At 39.1% G+C, this 12,682-nt stretch overlaps 1 protein-coding gene and 1 long non-coding RNA gene across 10 annotated transcripts in view; both read left to right on the top strand.

Annotated features, from left to right (window-relative positions):
- Window positions 1-12,682, top strand: part of MEIS2 (Meis homeobox 2) — a 173,958-nt gene that overhangs the window by 113,401 nt on the left and 47,875 nt on the right. The window lies entirely within an intron of this gene.
- LOC135302117 (uncharacterized) lies at window positions 8,097-11,581 on the top strand. Its single transcript, XR_010363813.1, has 3 exons — window positions 8,097-8,374; window positions 10,629-10,694; window positions 11,397-11,581. It is a non-coding gene; the product is annotated as an uncharacterized LOC135302117 (long non-coding RNA).

Raw genomic sequence — 12,682 nt, 5'->3', positions numbered from 1 at the left:
TTACTTAGCTCCACTTCCACATGAATGATGGTAGTGCCCTTACCCTCCTTCTTCCAGTGTCTCCAGGTTATGGAGAATTCCACAGTACCTCAAACCCTTATCTTTATTAACAATAGTTTAGGATTTTGTGCCAAGGCAATGTAACTCAGTAGGAATTCAGTGAATATCACATCTGTAGCCTTGTTATTGTATACTCTTCTAGAATATGGAGGCTAACAGGGTTCAAAGGCTTCTACATTACATTTTGAATAGCCCAGCACTTTTGTTCTAAAAATAAATACACGATTTAAAAATAAATAATTAAGTGGGTTCAAACCAGAAGCTTACATTGCTTTTGACGATATGCACATTTGATCAGCTGTTGAAAGAGTTGCAGTTCAGCTGTGCTGAGCTAAGATTTAGTGACAGGGGCACACAGGGATCAGACTCAAAGGCAGAAACTTAGCCTTTTCCTTAGTGGACAAGAAATGGGTATCAGACTATTTGACACAGATATGTAATACACAGTACTGGAAGCTTTGGATACTTTCCAGTAGGGTGGAAGACTGGCATGGCCAACCTTTAGGCCAAGATTCAATGCAGAACACTAAGAACAATTGTTAAGCTCATCCTTACTTGGCAAATCATGTCAGTTTATGCTTATCTTTAACTTGTGATTACTGAAGATAATAAAATTTATGTGTGCATTTAAATTAGGCAACGACTTTACTGTTTTGTTGAAAGGTCATTCATAATATGCTGGGGAGAAAGTAGTTGGCCTGCCATGGCCAGGAGAAGCTGCTTTTATGTAAGGCTGCATGACAAGGTAAAAAACAGGCAAAACTTTTTGAAGATTTCCTCATCCTCACTTCCCACTCCATATCCTCCCACCTTCCTAAATTACCCTTTTTACATCTCAATTGATGGAAAGACAAAGAAACCACTGTAAGTGAGCAGAGCTGCAAAGTGAGGCAAAAATTGCAAGGGGCAAGACTGAGAAAAACAAGTCTAGTCCAGTCTGAGTGTATGAGGCAAAATCAACAGAAGGCAGCTAAAAATGTACATTGACAATGAAGGACAAAGAGTTTTATAAGCATTATTGCCGCAGTCTGTTAAAGCATTTGCAGCAGAAAAAAGATACAAGAAAAATTGATGAGTAGAACTAATAGAAAAGAAAGGATAAAAAATTAGCAAAATTATTAAATTTTTCATAATTATTTTAAACAAGGGAGCACATGGTCTAGTATTTTGAGAGTTAAGCATTTGTACACATCTTTCTCATCATTTTTAATGAAGCTCAAGCATATGATTAAAATTCTTTGCTAGAGAGGAGTATTTTTTCTGAAATCAGGCTGGAGAGCTACTTGAACAGGAATCACATTTCCAGACATAGATCCAGGCCATATATGTGTGTATGTGTGATGTTGTATTTGAAAATACTGTGTGCACATATCACACAGAGAATACTTAACGTGCTTGAAGCTGGCACCATGCTTGAGCACCCTGTTACATTGTGGTGCGAGTGAGAAGGTAAAGGCTGCAGAAGAAAAAGAAAATACTTGTGAAGGATTTAGGCATTTCTCCAGCTTGCTATTTTACTGTAGCGTACTTACTATTAATGCTGTAACTTGTTGTGCAGACACTTAAGGAAAGAATTCTGCTCACATATCTGATATGGCTTTGAAATTCAGACTTTGTCATTTCCAGGTCCAGGTAACATTTTAAAAAGAATAACTGGTTTTAATGAGAAGGGATAGAATTATGTCTCTTTTTCTGAGAGGAGATAGAAGATAGACAGGAGAGGATAGATAGGAGAGGACTCTGACAGCAGGTAAGAAGCCCTGCAATAGGTTTTTAGGGAGCTGAAATCTAAGCTTTAGAAAAAACTTCAAATTTAAAGATTAACTCTTCACAAACCAATTCACTGATTCATTTCTTTTTAGTAAATATAGTGAGAATATGTTAGGGTTTATTAAATCAACATGCCAAAGGAATACCTATTTTGGAGACAGAAAATATTAACTTAGAGAGATAATGCTATAAGGATTAAATGCCATACTTGACTAGTGCTGTGGTCCTATAGAAAATAATGAGAAATTGAGGAAAACATTAGAAGCATGCACTTTAATTTTTTTTCCTAAGTTAAACTTATTTGAAATTGAAACAACCCAGCTACCTTTTTTACACCTGTCTTTCCTTGGATTTCTGTAATGCCAATATCTGCACAACCTTTAAGACATATGTATTTTCAGCTTTTAAATTATTTTAAAATTCCTTTTATTTATAGGCTCTGTATCATTATTCACTTAGTCCAGATATATACGACAAATAAAGAAGGTGCTCATGAGTCTCTTGGTCTTACACTTCCCTTTGGAAGCATGTTTAACTGAATATTAAAAACCTGGCAGGATTATCCAAATGATATCTGTATATCAGTGGTTTTCAACCTGTACTCTGCCATTTGGGGATCTCTGGATTACTCCTGAGCAGTCTGTAAAAATTGAGGAAAGTCCCAGCTGACTTCAGTTGCTTAAATTCACTACATGTCTTCAGCGGAAATGTTTTACAACTTCGAAAGTCAGAAAGGTTGCAAACTCATTTTTAGCTATTCACTTACCAATTGCTTGGGGTATTATTGATCTTTTCCAAAAAGCAACTGATAACTACAAAGGTTTTGCTTACGTTAAGCAGCAGATGGTTTATTCTGGATAGCTTCTGACTCAAAAACATTAGTGTTTTCTCAGAATATTTTCACTGAATTTTCCCTAGAATTTCTTGATATTTTCACTTTTATAGGAAAATGTTTTTCAGTATACAGAAACCAGAACTTGGAATGTGCCTTACTTCAACAAATGCACAGAAGACAAGTAAAAAAGCAAGCCTCGTGTCTGTAGGTTATATTGTCTTCTGCAGAGCATTTTTAAATATGCAATGGAAAATTAAGAGTCCACAAGTTAAAAATTGTTGATTTCTGATGGATATTGCTCAAAGAGTGTTACTTCTCATGTTCACTATGTAAATGGGAAAAGAATCAACCTCACATGTTTCATGAGGAAACTCCAACAGGAGTTAGATCAGTCATCGAGACCCAGAATTAAACCTTAAGACAGGGTGGAGTCCTGCTGATTTTGGGGAAAAGTGCTGAAGCCAAAACCAAACCCCAGACTTCAGCCCTTGGGCAGATTCTTGAGGAGATGCTATTTTTTTGGTAGACTTTTATTTGCAGCACCTATTTTTTTTTTTTAAATTATGTGTCTTGTAATGCTATGTAAATGCTGCAGGGTTTAGCTTATGAAAGGTTCATGAACTGACCTGTGTGGTTTGATTTGTAGCAATTGGTAACAAAACTCCACCTGAAGTTGTAGGTGTCACTCTTTGGTGAAAGGTAAGCGTCTAAGGAGAGTATCATCCCTTCTCACAAAAAGGGAGAATGTGCTGTCCCCTCTTTCATCAAGCCAAGAAACCCTTCCCTTTCTGGGCAAGTTAAGAGGACCAGTAACTTGCCTGAGAAATCTCAGTTGCTATTGCAACATCAAATGACATTTGCAGAAGCCACCATACAGGTATAGCAGATAGCAGAAAACAGACAGGTAACAGATACCATACGGGCATTGCGAAAAGAGCTGCAATGAAGTGAGAAGTGATCTGGGAGTCATTGCACTTTCTGTCATATCTCACCTTTGATATACTCCTTTAAGAAAATATTTATCACAAAAACCCAGAAAGGATAGGTCTGTTCTCACTGGCAAAGAAAAAAAAATGTTGGTGCCTCTGAGATGAACCTTCTTGTTTGAGTGAGTGCCCCTGTCTCAAGGAGTCATTAGACACCTCTCTTCCTTGAGAGCTTGGAGGGACTCATTGAAAGAGGAAGAGGCTATAAACTCAGGAGGAAAAGAACACTAAAGACATGGATTTAGCCTTTATCTACTTCTGTTGCTCATAGACAAGATTACTACTTATCTAATTGTATGTGAGAACACTACGGAATAGCTGAGGATATGAAAATTTTCTATATATTTTTAACAACACAAAATATGAGCATTTTTTCCTGAAATCAGTAGTCTGAGACCTTGGAAACATGTTGCAAATCTCGGAAATCAAGAGTAAACTGGGAATTGAGTAACATAATTCTGCCTGAAACAGTAGTAAACATATGGAATAATTGGCCAGTGAAGCAAGTAATCTAAATGAGTTTAAGAGACAGCTGGACATTTTCATTTCAGGAGAGAAAGGACTGAAGGATACAGAGATAAACCAGGGAGCTGAGGATGAAATATACTGAAAAAAAGGCTTGATGAACCAAAGGATCCTTTCTCTAGTCAGCAATTTCTTATGTTTATAAATTTAATACGAAAAGCTGCTGTGTGAAATGCTATTTCTACATAGCGTCACCAAGTCTAAAGAAGAAACATTTTGTTTCAGAAGATGAATTTTACTGATGCAGCCTCCACTGCCAATAATAGATCTGCTTGATCCACCCACTTAAGACAAGCTCAACTGCCCCCACTCTCTCCAAAAATTGAATTATTTACACTGTACTTTATTGCTTCAACTTTCAAATTACTTCATGTAGTAGTGCCTTACAATCCTTTTCTTAGCAAATGTGTGGCTAGTGAAAGTGTCATGCAGAGTTGTATGTTTCCAGTCCAGCTAGCCTGCAGGGAAAATTTCCTTTATTAGTGTTTTGTCTTCCAACCATGACATTTTAGATGAGCCATCAAAAATATCATCGTTAAAGATATTGAAAAATATAAACAAGTTCATTCCAAGTAGTGTGTCTAGCTAGTTCTGTCTCTAACTAGTTCTGATGAGCTCATAGTTTTCCTCCCTGTCATCACAGTCCCACTTTCAGAAAATAGAAAATAAAAACCAAAAGACAGAAACTAACATAAAATATTGAAAACCTGAAACAACATTAAATTTTCAGTACTAACTTTCATATCCAGGCTCAAAGGTCACTTTCAATGCAAGTCCTGTATGTGCTTACCTAACTACCCAAGTGCTTCACAAATCAGACATTTGGAGGTGCAACTGGCAAGTTTTATGACTGTAATTAAATTGTGGTTTAAACTGATTACAGATGCAAAATTGCATCTCTAGGAAAGCAGGCCTGGCTGAGGCCCTTTCAAAAGTCATGTTCTTCAGGTTGAACCAGAAAGATTGTACAATAAGTTTCAAAAAGACTTGATTTTCCATTAACTTTCACCAGCTTTTGCTGGTGAAACATCATCGGCTTTAGCACAGTTTTCCTGATTGATACTGGCGCGCAGTACAAAAAAAAAAAAGTCTCTGGAGTTTGGGGTGTGGAAGGAAGCTGGATGTATCAGCGCTGAGTGCGCAACTGCACCACTTGTGTTTGGAAAGAGAGGCAGTGTTGCCAGCTTCCTGTGTTTAGAAGTGCTGGGACTGATTGTTGACATGCCTATTCTGACACTAAAATTGCAATTTCTCTGTCCCCTGCTGTGCCAGATAAGCATTTCTGGAAAGAGTAACCCTTGCTCAAAATAATGCTGTTTCCAGAAACACTGCGCAAGTAACAACCAGAGTCTTTTAAAAGTCAACAAAGCAGGGAGGAAAGGGGAAAGGAAAGGACTGCTAGCTTGAGTAGAGATTTAATAGAAACCCCCTTAAATTCAACTGTATATGCTCCTTTGTGTCTCATCATTTTACTGTGGGAAGGAAGTTGGAAATGAGGATCTTCTCAGTCTTATCACAGGATATGTATTTATTTGAAGTGTTTTCATATCTAATTCATATTCCTGATTGCATTTAATGAAGACCAATAAAGGAATGTAGCAAGTTTGTGTAATTCAAATAAACTCACATAAAAATAGGCAGGTAGCCAGATCCATAGGGGAGGGAAGAGAAATGTGGTCATCTCCAGGATATACACTGCAGCCCCTGTTCAGAAATCACCAACTATTTCATTGCCCTATTAAGATATGCAACAAAGCTTTCCATTCCTCTTGATAATTGGGATTTTCTTTATCCTTCTCAAACCCATCAGGAGAGAGGATAATAGATCCCACTGCCTAAAAATCATGCACTGGGCACAGGTTTCTCTTTCTGCACTTCTGTGCAAAAGTATTTATAATAGAGACCATATTTGCTCACTTTTCTGTTTGGCAAGTTTCCCCTTTATGTGAAACCAAACCTACAGAACCCATTCTGTAATCAGGAAATATACTGTTATCACTCTATATTTTCCATCAGATTTCAACTGCTGGAAACATCTCCCCTCCCCCACATTAGTTTTCTTTTCTGCACCCAGATTAATTTAAAAGGTTCCCTTTCTCTTGGGCTAGCACTACAGGCAAGGACTCGCCTGAGACTGGTTCCCTAATGACAGCAGCAAGTCTCACTGGGCTTGCTTGAGAAGACGTTTGTCAAGCTTTTACTGCTCACCCAAAAGAAACTGCCTGAACGTTGCTAATATTTTACTATTTTTATTTGAAGGTTAGTTTGTGTTAGCTGAGACAGTGCCAGTTGCAGGGTAGGTAGGGAAATGAGGGAGAACTCCAGAATACAGCCACAGGGCCTCGTTGCTGCCTCGCTGTTCTTGGGGGAGTTTTTCCTTGGAGATTTCCAGGAAAGAAATAGTTGAGGCAGCTCCTGGAAGACAAGGAATTTGTTTCTGATTATGACATAGTCTGACCATGTGAATCTGTTCAAGTATTTAAGTCTCTAACACACAATAAAGGTGAATTTTCCTCCTCTCCTACATTTATTTCTTTTTAAATCCTGAGACACCTCTTCTGAGCCATTTTTTCTGAATAGTCAGTGATGCTGCTCTGCTCACCTTTCTCAGCCTAAACAGGTCCCCTGTGAATTGAGAACAGCCACTTCATCTATGTCCCCTCCACTGGTCCCAGCCTGAAACACAACAAAGGCAGGGAATTTTAGGACATAGCACTGGGCCTGAACTTTTCACTGAAGAATTTCCAAAAGGTTAAGCTTTTTCACTTCTCCCAGCTTGATATACTCTCATAGCTCTCTTTGGCTTATCCTCAAGATTCAAAACATGTAAATCACTGCTCTGAGAGGTAATTCCTTTTTAATTCTGAAAGAGAAAGGGTCTAACACCTCACACTGCAGTGAAATCATTTTGTTAGTACATATAGTTCACAGTTCATAAATGAAAATATTAGTCTTTGAGATTTATTTTAGTTACATTTTCTGTAGTTTCACATGGTTTGGAGGGCTTTGGAAACAGAGAAATGTCAGAATGAGAGAGTTTGCATGGCAGGAGAGGGGATTTCCTAGTTACAGACCAAATTCTTTTGCAGGAGATACTTTTGATTGCCAGCAAAGAGAGAAACATATCTTCTTTCCAGTGTGAACAATCAAATCCCTCATTTGATTAAAAAAAATAAAAGAGGCAGAAAAGAAAACTACCAACAGAGGAAGCAGAAAAAGTAGTCCTTAAAAATTTCTATTTCAGAACATTTTTGCTGCACTTGCTTCAAGTTCCATTTCCTATTTCATTGCTTTATTGTGATTGTAGTAGAAAACATATTCCCTTCTTTGTATGTGACTCATAATCATTGTTGCTGACTATTCATTTAGTTCAGACTTGCTGCTGTGTCCCAGCCCTTGTCTGAGACCTGCTTTGTTCTAGTATTGGATTGGGAACATGAGCAGGTTTATTCCTCTTTTTCTACTTCACAAGGTAAACAAGGAAAAGATATTTTCCATGTGTTTCCAGACATATCTTATCTTCTTTATTTGTCACTACAAGCTAATGTTTCAGTGTGTTTAAAGTTGACCTCTCAAGCTGTGAACTTCCTTGAAAAACACTGATAAGCAAAGAAACTCTAACAGCTATTAGTGAGGGAGTGGTGGTGCCATGAGTTAGCAATAGCGTTTTATCTCAAGAAAGCAGAATGCAAATGTGGCAAAAGTTCCCACGTGAAGACATAAATATATTGACAAATCATCATGGTGGCTTCAGCACAGTACTTATAAGAGGAAGTGGCCTGCATTTCAGAAGGAGCATTGTTCCAAGGTGCTTGCCAAAAGATGTGGTTTCTCTCTCAAGTCTGTGAAGGGAGGTGTGCTGCTGAAGAGCAGCGTCAGCCACCACGGCATTGTAAAATGCTTTTCACTATTGTGAAATCCTGTGAGGACCCTGACCTATTGAAATCCTGTGAGGACCCTGACCAATTGAGAGCAGCCCTGAAGAGAAGGAGACAGGAGTACTGGGGGATCAGAGGCTGAACATGAGCCAGAATTGTGAACTCACAGCCCAGAAAGTCAAGTGTCCTCTGGGTTGCATCAAAGGAAGTATGACCAGCAGCTTGAGGGTAGTGATCCTCCCTCTCAGCTTGTCTCAAGAGATTCCCCCCTGGAGTACCGTGTTCAGCCCCGGGGCTGTCAGCAGAAGCAGGACACAGAGGTGCTCAAGCAGGTCCAGAGGAGACCCACAAAGATAATCAGGGGGCTGAAGCACCCCTCCTATGAAGGCAGTCTGAGAGAGCTGGGGTTCAGCCTGGACAAGAGAAAACTCTGGGGAGACCCTACACCACCTTCTAGTGCCTAAGGGGGGGCCACAACACAGATGGGAGGAACTCTTTGTCAGTGTGTGTAGTGATAGGATGAGAGGCAGCATTTGTCATGGTTTAACTTTAGCCCTATCTCAGCCACACTTAGATGTTCACTCATTCCCCCCTGCCAGTGGGGAGAGGCGGGATGGGGATGGGGGACAGAATTGGAAAAGTGAGAACACCTGCTGGCTGAGATAAAGATAGTTTAATAGGTAAAGCAAAAGCTTCACACAGGAAAACAAGGAATTAATTCAGCACTTCCTATGGGCAGGCAGGTGTGCAGCCATTCCCAGGACAGCAGGGCTCCCTCACATGCAACAGCGGCTTAGGAAGACAAGCAGCATCTCTCTGAACAGCCCCCGCTCTTACTCCTTCTTCCCACCACTGTGTATTCTGAGCATGATGCCATATGGTGTGGGATATCCCTTTGGTCAGTTGGGGTTGGCTGTCCCACCTGTGTCCCCTCCCAGCTCCTCGTGCATCCCCAGCCCCCTCACTGGTGCAGTGTAGTGAGAGCAGAATTGGCCCTGACTCTGTGTAAGCACTGCACAGTGGTATTGAAAACATCACCATGTTATCAACATTGTTTCCAGCACAAATCCAAAACACAGCTCCATACTAGCTACTGTGAAGAAAATTAACTCCATCCCAAACAAAAGCAGCACATGGTTTTAAACTGAAAGGAGATAGGTTTAGATTCTATATCAGGAAGAAATTCTTTACTGAGAGAGTGGTGAAACATTAGAACAGATTTTCCAGAGGAGTTGTGGATACCCCATCATTGGAAATGTTCAAGGGCAGGTTGGATGGAGCTTTGAGCAACCTGGTCTAGTGAAAGGCTTTCCGGCCCATTCCAGGTGTCCCTGGGGATGGAACTAGATGGTATTTGAGGTCCCTTTCAACCCAAACCATGCTATGGTTCAATAGGTGAGATTTATGCTGTGAAGGATGGAGGACCAAACCCTGCTGCAGTTCTACCTTCCTCTCTTAATATGTACTAGCAATTTGGCCAAGCACAATCAGTTGTTTCCCAATATTTTTTTCAGTTTTGTCCAGGAGTTTTTGAAGAATGGAAACACAGTTAGGGATAGAATGAAGAAATCTCTTCCTAACATAGAGTTAATTCAGACAGGGTTGATGTTTTTTGCCTTTCTATTCATTTGTTGATTACTCAGTGAGTGTTTTACGTAAATAAAACTGAGTCCAGTACTGCTTGCAAAATCAGTTCCCCACATGCAACATTATTCACTTTTTCCATTTTTCCATTGGTTGCCTAAGCCACATGGCATGGTGTTTAATCACTGTCTCCATGAAAGTAGCTGTACAATAGTTTTACTAACAAAAGGAAGGATGTTATCAAGTTTTCATTCTCTCATGGACAGTGCAGGAACTTAGTGAATTAGAAATAGGCAAGTTTGCAGAAACAAGAAACTTGCTTTTTTTTTTTTCTCCTGTTCTCTTATAGTAGATCTTTCCCTAAAATATCCCTATTAGAAAGTATAGTAGAAAAATGAGATATGGACTAAGATAAGATTTTTTACATTCCATCTTATCTGGAGGACAGTAACTCCATATGCACATGGCTCTATATTAAGCAACAGCAGAAGAATCAGAAATTAGTGGAATACCTAGAGCCTAGCACAGGAGTCTATGGAAGAACAAAAGAGGGAAACAGTCCTGTGCTGAAGGAGCAAGTCAGAAGGCTGAAGGAGAGATATCCTTGCATGAACATTGCGATTATCCCAAAACCCTGCCAGGTCAAAGCAGCTCTTATTCTAGCCAAACCCTCTGTGCAGCATAAGCACAAAGCATCGCAGTTGCATTTCTGCCTGTTCCTTGTGGAGCTCAGCCCTCCAACTGCAAAGCCCATGTGACTGTGGATTCAACAGTGCTTTTTACCTTTTCTCACATGTGACACTTTTCTATTATTTGTGAGAAATTCTCAGTGTTATTTTTACAAACAATGACTAACTATTTTATGGGGACATTTGTTCATTCCTCGCTTGTAAAGTTGCAGTTAGGGACTTCTTCAGCCTCCTGACTGGCAGGGGGATGAGGGGAAGGACAGTACAAGAAATCTGAACTTCTCTCTTCTTTCCAAAGCAGTGAAGGAGTTGTACTTGTCTCCCTACATTATCAATGTGTTAATAAGCCAGTCAACAATGGAATAAGGTAGGGAGCTACAAGAACATAATCCTGATATACAGTTTACGCCAGTCCTAATCCAAAAACAGGAAAATCCTAACATAAGCAGTTGTAGGATAGATGCCTCCTACTCTGCCTCTGTTGGGACTGCTGGAGTGTAGTTCTTGGTGCAAAGGTACAAGTCTGACAGCACAAATGTACAAATTAAGGCAAGAAAACAATAGTAGAGATTCCTCTCACTTGCTCCATCTGAAAAACCACTGTTCTATTGCTAAGTGGATGAGCTTGGAAAACAATTATCAACAAACATTCATGGAGAAAAATTGAACTGTTCAAGTGTTCATGAGAAAAATGAATGAGCCAGGGTTCAAAGTAAAAGACTGATCAGAGTCATCTTCCTCCAAGAAATGCCTTCACCCTCAATTAGGATTCTTATTGCAGAATGGGCAGTTAAAGGGGTGTGGGTTTGATAGAAACGTTATATTTTATAAAAATATATTATTTTATTTCAAAAAATTTAAGAGCATGTGGGTTAATTAATTTTTTTAAATATAAGTAAGCATCAAAATGTGTAAAGAAGCTGGAAAGTTTGATGCAAAAGGCTAGCTTGAACCAGAAAAAAACATTTTAGATTAACTAAAATAAATAAGATTCATATTGTTTTCTAGACAGAGGATGGTTAGGTATTTAGATCCAATTCCTGCAGGGTATTTGTGCATTCTCTTACAGATTAAAGCAGCTAGCAGAACAAAACCCAGACTGTTTTGGATCTGGCCCATCTTCAGGTGTACAAAGAAAAGCAGTAAAAAAAAGAAAAATCAGTTGAAAGTTGCTGACCAAAAATTGTCAACACCTCTGACCTTGCTGTACCTAACCAGGCTGGTAGAGACTGGCCACATCTCAAGAATAATCAAGGTCTAATATGATGCTGACCCTGCTGTGTCTTTTACATTTTGGCATGGAAAGGAAATAACAGAATCTCTCCACAGGCTACTCATTTATAATAAATACTGATTGGCTATACTGGTAATTTTATGTGATAAAGATATTAAATTGTGTCAATAAACCAGGAACAAGTGATGTGTAAAATAATTAACACTAAAGGGAACATAATAAGTTACTTATTAAAATCCATAGATGGATTATGTGACCCTGTAATTACAAAACTAGGGAGCACATGACTTGGTATACATGTTTTGGTCCAAACACCTCATTGCACTCTGTCAGATTACTGGCTCCTGACACTAAATAAAATTCAGGTATGATTTATGGAGTGGCCTTTTGACAGGAGATGGAATCAGAAATGGTTTAGGCTTTGCCAGTATTCAGCACTGTTTTCATTAGCTACTGATATAATGCAGGTATTACATTTAGTCAACTGAATTACATGTAGTTCTCCAAGATTCTCCCTCATTCCCTGTAGTCATTGTTCCACTCATAATAATTTTTTTCTATCAATTTGTCACAAAAGGAAGACTGAAGTTCACTAAATTACAGCCATATGCATTTGTGCACTAGACAAAGTGATACCAATTAAAAGAAACGAAACAACAAACTCAACTTAATTCTATCTTTAAATTGTTCATGGAGAACAGGGAAACTGGCTCACAGAGGAGGCCACCCCTGAATTTCAAGCACTGGAAATTTCATTTAGCTTAATTAGCAAAACAGCATCAGTCTAGAAAAGAATAAAACAAAGACAGAGATGCTAAATAATATGTCAAAAATGACACCTGGCCTCCCCTATGACTGATTAGTTTGAGAGGTTTGCTATGTGAGTTGGAAACATCATTTTGCACTTCTTTCTCCCTGCTCCCTGTATAATTTAATTTTTTTTCAGACAGCCTGAAAATGGTCTTTCTACACAAAGACAGTAAAAGGACCCCAGTTCTGACAGCTGAAGTGAAGCTATCTCAGTGGTTTAGCAGTGCTGCCACACAGAAGACTTGAATTTGGGAGTGGCCTGGGGGCACTCTCTTTATGAGCCTTTGATGCTGTGATGTGTCACAGAGGTG

Source organism: Passer domesticus, chromosome 6 (genome assembly GCF_036417665.1).
Source record: "Passer domesticus isolate bPasDom1 chromosome 6, bPasDom1.hap1, whole genome shotgun sequence".
In the NCBI taxonomy this organism is placed as follows: domain Eukaryota; kingdom Metazoa; phylum Chordata; class Aves; order Passeriformes; family Passeridae; genus Passer; species Passer domesticus.
The sequence above is the reverse complement of the archived record's forward strand: the minus strand, read 5'-3'. Positions and strand labels throughout refer to the sequence as shown.